Raw genomic sequence first — 6,441 nt, 5'->3', positions numbered from 1 at the left:
GGTTTTAGTTTCCTGGGCTCCAAAATCACTGCAGATAGTGACTACTGCCATGAAATTAAAAGACACTTGCTCCTTGGAAGAAAAGCTATGACAAACCTAGACAGCATATTAAAAAGCAGAGACATTGCTTTGCCAGTAAAGGTCCATCTAGTCAAAGCTATGGTTTTTCCAGTAGTCATGTATGGATATGAGATTTGGACTATAAAGTAAGCTGAGTGCCAAAGAATTGATGCTTTTGAACTACGGTGTTAGAGGAGACCTTGAGAGTCCCTTGGACTTCAAGGAAATCAAATCAGTCAATCCAAAAGGAAACCAGTCCTGAATACTCATTGAAAGGACTGATGCTAAAGCTGGAACTCCAATACCTTGGCCACCTGATGCGAATAGATGACTCACTGGAAAAGACCCTGATGCTGGGAAAGATTGAAGGCAGGAGGAGAAGGGGACAATAGAGGATGAGATGGCTGGATGGTATCACCAACTCGATGGACACGAGTTTGAGTAAGCTCTGGGTGCTTTTGATGGACAGGGAGGCCTGGCGTGCTGCAGTCCATGGGGTCTCAAAGAGTTGGACCTGACTGAGTGACTGAATTAAACTGAAAATTAAAACTACAGTATAACATCAATTTCTTTACAGCAAAATAAAAACCACAGTATTTCAGCTATGTGAGTTATATTTGTTTGAATGAAAATTAGTAATGTATTTAGTAATACCATTTTCTTTTTTTCCCAGTAGTCACCTCCACTACATGGAAACAGCAAACAATACACAGATTTCAAAATTTCTTCTTCTGGGACTTTCAGAGGAACCAGAACTGCAGATCCTAAGATTTGGTATTTTCCTCTCCATGTACCTGATCACTGTGTTTGGAAACCTGCTTGTCATCGTGGCTGTCAGCTCAGACTCCCACCTCCACACCCCCATGTCCAACCTGTCCTTTGTGGACATCTGCTTCTCCTCCACCACCATTCCAAATATGCTGTGGAACATCCAGACCCAGAGCAAAGATATCACTTATGAAGGATGCATCACCCAGATATATTTTTACATATTTTTTGCAGGATTAGTTGTCTTTCACCTCAGTATGATGGCCTATGACCACTTTCTGGCCATCTGCCATCCCCTGCACTACACAGTCATCATGACGCCCCAGCTCTGTGGACTGCTGGTTCTGATATCCTGGATAGTGAGTGCCATGCATTCCTGTTACACAGCTTAATGGTGCTGAGATTGTCCTTTTGTACAGCTTTGGAAATCCCTCACTATTTTTGTGAAATAAAACAGATGATCCAACTTGCCTGTTCTGACACCTTTCTCAATAACATGGTGATGTATTTGGGAGCTGGACTTCTGGGCACCACTACCATAGCTGGCATATTTTACTCTTATTCTATGATTTTCCTTCATACAAGCAATTTCATCAGCCCAGGGGAGTATAAAGCCTTTTCCACCTGTGCATCTCACCTCTCAGTCATCTCCTTATTTTATTGTACAAGTCTATGAGCATACCTTAGCTCTACTGCTACCCCCAGCTCACACTCAAGTAAAACTGCCTCAGTGACGTACACTCTGATCACACTCATGCTGAGTCCCTTCATCTATCTGATCAATAAAGATATAAAGAGGGCTCTGAAAAGACTCTTTGGGATGGAAACTGAGAGGGTAACAGGCAGGAAGGCCAGGGGTCTCCAAACGGAGGAAATAGGCTGCAAGTGCCTGACATTTTTATCTCTCTTAAGCGGCAGGAGGAATGAAACTAGAGATATTTTTTTTTCCTTCTCTATACAAATTTAAAAGGAGGTTTCTCTTAAAATGCTGTGTTGCCATGACACCTGGTTTCACCTGAAGCTAACTATTCTCAAAACCTTGAGTTAACCAATACATTTTTTCTTATGGAAATATTTGTCTTAAGCTATGTTAATGTACCCCAGACTCTGTCTTCAAGTTGGTTCCGCCAAATGGCTCAAACTACTTGACAAACCAGTTTGTGATACTCAGATATTGTTCCCCTAATCTATGTAAATGAAACTATTTGTGTGGTAATCTGCCCTTCTACAAGATTCAGGTCAATCGTTTTATGGCCTGGGATGAATTATCTGGTGCCATTCTGAGTTTTAAGACATTCCTTTCTTTCATTAACAGACTGCCAGTGACTATATAACATCCAGCTGAAGACTAGCAGGGGAGTACTCTTTCTGCCCCCTTCTGATGCCTATGTCAGAAGCTTTCTCTATCTCCTTTATACTTTAATAAAACTTTATTACACAAAAGCTCTGAGCGATCCAGCCTCCTCTCTGGCCCCGCAATTGAATTCGTCTCCTCCGGAGGCCAAGAATCCCGGTGTCTTATCGTTCAGCAACAACCTTTCAAAACTATAGGAGGGTCATTTGTCCTTGGGCTGAAGAAATGCATATAATAATAGGGCTAAAGCCTCAGGGCCACTTTTTGCAATTCTTTGATGGGATTGTAGAAATAGCACTTGATCCTTCCACTTATTGTCTGCTATTTCCATTTCTTTGATTTCAATTCAGCGACTCATTTCATTAGCTTTTCTGCTCTGTCATATATATTTTATCCTTTTTCATTTTTTTACTGTCCCAAATTGATTCATAGTCTTAAGTGAAATAAATGGAAATTCCTAGATATCTCGTAAGACTGGGTCCATCTCCTATGAATATTTTCTTCTTGAACTATATGTACAGAACGAGTTTATCTCATTTTACTAAATGAATGATCATGAATTTAGCTACCTCTTTGAGGGGAAAAAAAGCTACTTTGGCAACTAAAGCCAGTCACATAATTCCATAAGAGTATAAATTATGAAACCACAATTTATCATTCATTTGTACATCACTACCATAATTGCTCTTCCTGAAAATGTAGACCTTACCATGTAGAGAGTTTTCTAACAGGGCATTGATTTTATTCCATAAAGGATCTTGTTCTTTATATAGCTCAGTGTCCACATTGGCTACTAGAGTCACTGTAAATACTGATCATCAAATGCATGTCTCCAATTGTAGTCTATGTGAAAGGTAAGTTTCAGTAAAGAGTTTGACATAATTTCTGGAGTCTGAGATGATCTTAACTATAACGAAGCAAGAATTTATGCCAGATTTTAACTAGACAAACTATTTTTTTCTGATGAATATTTACTTATTGTTGTATGTAAGATCAGTGTCCATGTGTATTGGTTTATCGTTGGGGTAAAGCACTGTTTGGTGTAATTATATTTTATATTGAATTATCTTTCTTCTGCTTGAAAACTTGCAATGCTGCTTACAGATATGATTTCTTCCAGAGCAGTAAATGAAATATCTTTCCCCATTCTAAGTTTTATCATAACCGCTGGAAGGGTGCTGAGTAAACAATATAAATATCATATATGTGTGTGTGTCTCCAAAGTATGACTCACTAGAGAGCTTAAATTCCTGTCCATTCCTGTGATTTAGAGTCTCACAGTTTGAACAAACAAGCAAGTCCTTTTCACCTCGCATGGTTACCGGTAAGAAAATCTCAATAGAGTTACTTTTTAATGGAGTCACAGTTATATGAAACAGACTGGAAAAACAGAGTGCTATTTAAATATCAGAACCGCCCAGAATGAGAAGCAGTATATTATTTTAATTTCCTCAGTTCTCTTCACTTGGATTGTTATATCAGCTTGTTGCTGCATAACAAGTTGTCCTAAGAGCAAATGGATAATAATGCCCTTATTATCACATAGGAATATATGATGGGGCGATGTTCTGAGACAGATTATCTCTTCTTCATGGGTCTACTGTCAGGCTCTATTTTGTGTTTTAAAGGCTCCTCCATGATGTTGTGTGTGGCTGTAGTGCTCTTCTCTTTTGAGCCACTTTATGACAATTTCTTCCTTTTATATATGTAGTAGTTGTTGAGTCACTGACTAACGTCTGACTCTTTGTGATCCCATGGACTGCAGCATGCAGGCTTCCCTGTCCTTGACTATCTCCTGAAGTTTGCTCAAACTCATGTCCATTGAGCTGTTGATGCCATCCAACCATCTCATCCCCTGTTGTCCCCTCCTCTTCCTGCCTTCAGTCTTTCCCAGCATCAAGGTCTTTACGAATGAGTTGGCTCTTCACATTAGGTGACCAAAGTATTGGAAATTCAGCTTCAGCATCTGTCCTTCCAATGAACACTCAGGGTTGATTTCCTTTAAGATTGACTGGTTTGACCTCCTTGCAGGCCAAGGGACTCTCAAGAGTTTTTCCCAGCACCACAGTTTGAAAGCACCAATTCTTTGGCATTCTTTATGGTTCACCATTCCTTATGGTTCAGCTTTCACATCTGTACATGAATACTGGAAAACCATAGCTTTGACTGTATGGACCTTTGTAGGTTAGTCTTTAATTTACAGAAGAAAAGTGGTTTATGAAATGTTAACTGCTTTATTTTAATTTGACTGTTCCTATATCCATATAGGCCACTTTGTTTTCTTCCTTGGTAGAAGAGATATCTCCCAATTTTAGGTGTGAATCAACTACATGGGATTTATTTATGACCTTGAATCACACAAAACCAGAAGTTTTAAATTCTACCTAATTCATTGAAGTATAATTACATACAACTGCAAGTTTTAAACTATAGAATTTGTTAAATTTCAAAAATTAGCAGTACACACTACCTGGTTCATTTTTTAGAGTTCAAAATGTGCCCAAGCTTAATAGCAAACCTTAATTCAGGTGCATGCTGTAAGGAATAAATGAATGTTTGATATATATTGATTTATTTTGATGAGCCCAAAGAAAGTGTTCAGGAATAGCTAGTGTGTGAATGTATATATGTGTGTGCATTTGTACATATTGTTCTTTCAACTCAACACTCTCACACGTATGCATATATACATAGACTCAATCATCATCTCATCTACCATGTTGAAAGAAAACCTGAGAGAGATTGAAGGGAATGACATTTGAATAAACATAACCTAGAAGATTTAAAATAGAATATATTACTTTAATTTGAATAAGGGATTGCTTTTTTACTACCTTAACTTCCCAAAGCCTTTGAAGTCAGAACCACATTTACATTATGTAATGAGAAATTTTCTATACCAGATAATGATATTGAATATCTCCAAATTAACTCTAATTTCTTTTCTTGAAAAGGGATTTCAATATAGAATGACATGCCAAGGGTGAATGATTTGAGAAGCTTAAACTCATTTCCTGGCAACAATATTTTCTTGCTTAAGTATCTGCATTAGATTCCTCCTGATGCTGTAAGAAATTAACAGACTGTGACTTAAAAAAACATTCTATCTTCAACCTCTAGAGGTCAGAAGCCTAAAATAGGTTTTTAATGGGCTTAAATGAAGACATCTGGAGGGCTTGGATCTTTCAGGATGTTCCAGGTGAAAATGAATTCCTTCTTCTATTCCAGTTTCCAGGGGGCAGCTTCATACATTGGCTCATGACCCTCCCTCTCTCTGCAGTCCAAGCAGCACAGCATCTTCAAATCTCTGACTCCAATTTTCACTCTGTCTTCTACATTTAGAGGATCATTATGTTTACATCCCTGATAGCTCAGTTGGTAAAGGATCTGCCTGCAATGTGGGAGACCTGCGTTGGATCCCTGATTGGAGAGATCCCCTGGAGAAGGGAAAGGCTACCCACTCCAAATTCTGGCCTGGAGAATTGGTCGCAAAGGGTCAGACTGGACTGAGCTACTTTCACTTTCAAGGTGCATAACCTGGGATAATCTTATCTTAAATATATGACTAGTAATTTTATCCCATCTACTGTCTCAATTACCTTGCTATGCAACAAATATATTCAAAAGTTCTTTGGTTTAGCATATGAACTCTTTTGGAGTCCCTTATGATGCCTACCCCAGAGTCTTCTTTTTTTTCCCTTTTTAAAAATTTGGCTGTGACATGTCTTAGTTGAGGCATGCAGGATCTTTTTTAAGATGTGGCATGAGAACTCTAAGTAGCACATCTAAGTAGCAATTCCCCAACTAGGGATTGATCCCTGGCCCCAAGCATTGGGAATGTGGAACCTTAGCCACTGGGCCACCAGGGAGGACCTAAAGTCTTTTTAATATATATTTTATTTGATGTCACTCAAGGGCTATTATATTTTAGAGATCTGGACACACAATCACCTATGAAGTGAGTGAAAATGATTCTTTCAAAATACATACATAAAAGATCCTTCATGGAGAAGACTAAAGAGATGTGTATTTGACTCTAACATAGGACCACTGCCTTGATATCCAAACTGTGGTCCACAGAGCAAGACCTGCAACTTCAACACCTAAGATTTTGCTGCAAAGGCAATCCCTGGGCCCTTTAGAGACCTGATGAGTCACAATTTGCATTTGAATCACAAACCTTGGTGATATGTATGCACAAAGAACCTGTAGAAGTTCTGGTCTTAGATTTCCTTATCTTCTTACAGGCTTCCCTGGTG

The 6,441-nt window shown here is 38.8% G+C and overlaps 1 pseudogene; it reads left to right on the top strand.

The window, feature by feature from the left end:
- The first annotated feature begins 749 nt into the window (after positions 1-749).
- Positions 750-1,504, top strand: LOC122699967 (annotated as a pseudogene).
- The last annotated feature ends 4,937 nt before the right edge of the window (positions 1,505-6,441 follow it).

Source organism: Cervus elaphus, chromosome 9 (assembly GCF_910594005.1).
Source record: "Cervus elaphus chromosome 9, mCerEla1.1, whole genome shotgun sequence".
NCBI classification, from domain to species: Eukaryota; Metazoa; Chordata; class Mammalia; order Artiodactyla; family Cervidae; genus Cervus; species Cervus elaphus.
The sequence above is the reverse complement of the archived record's forward strand: the minus strand, read 5'-3'. Positions and strand labels throughout refer to the sequence as shown.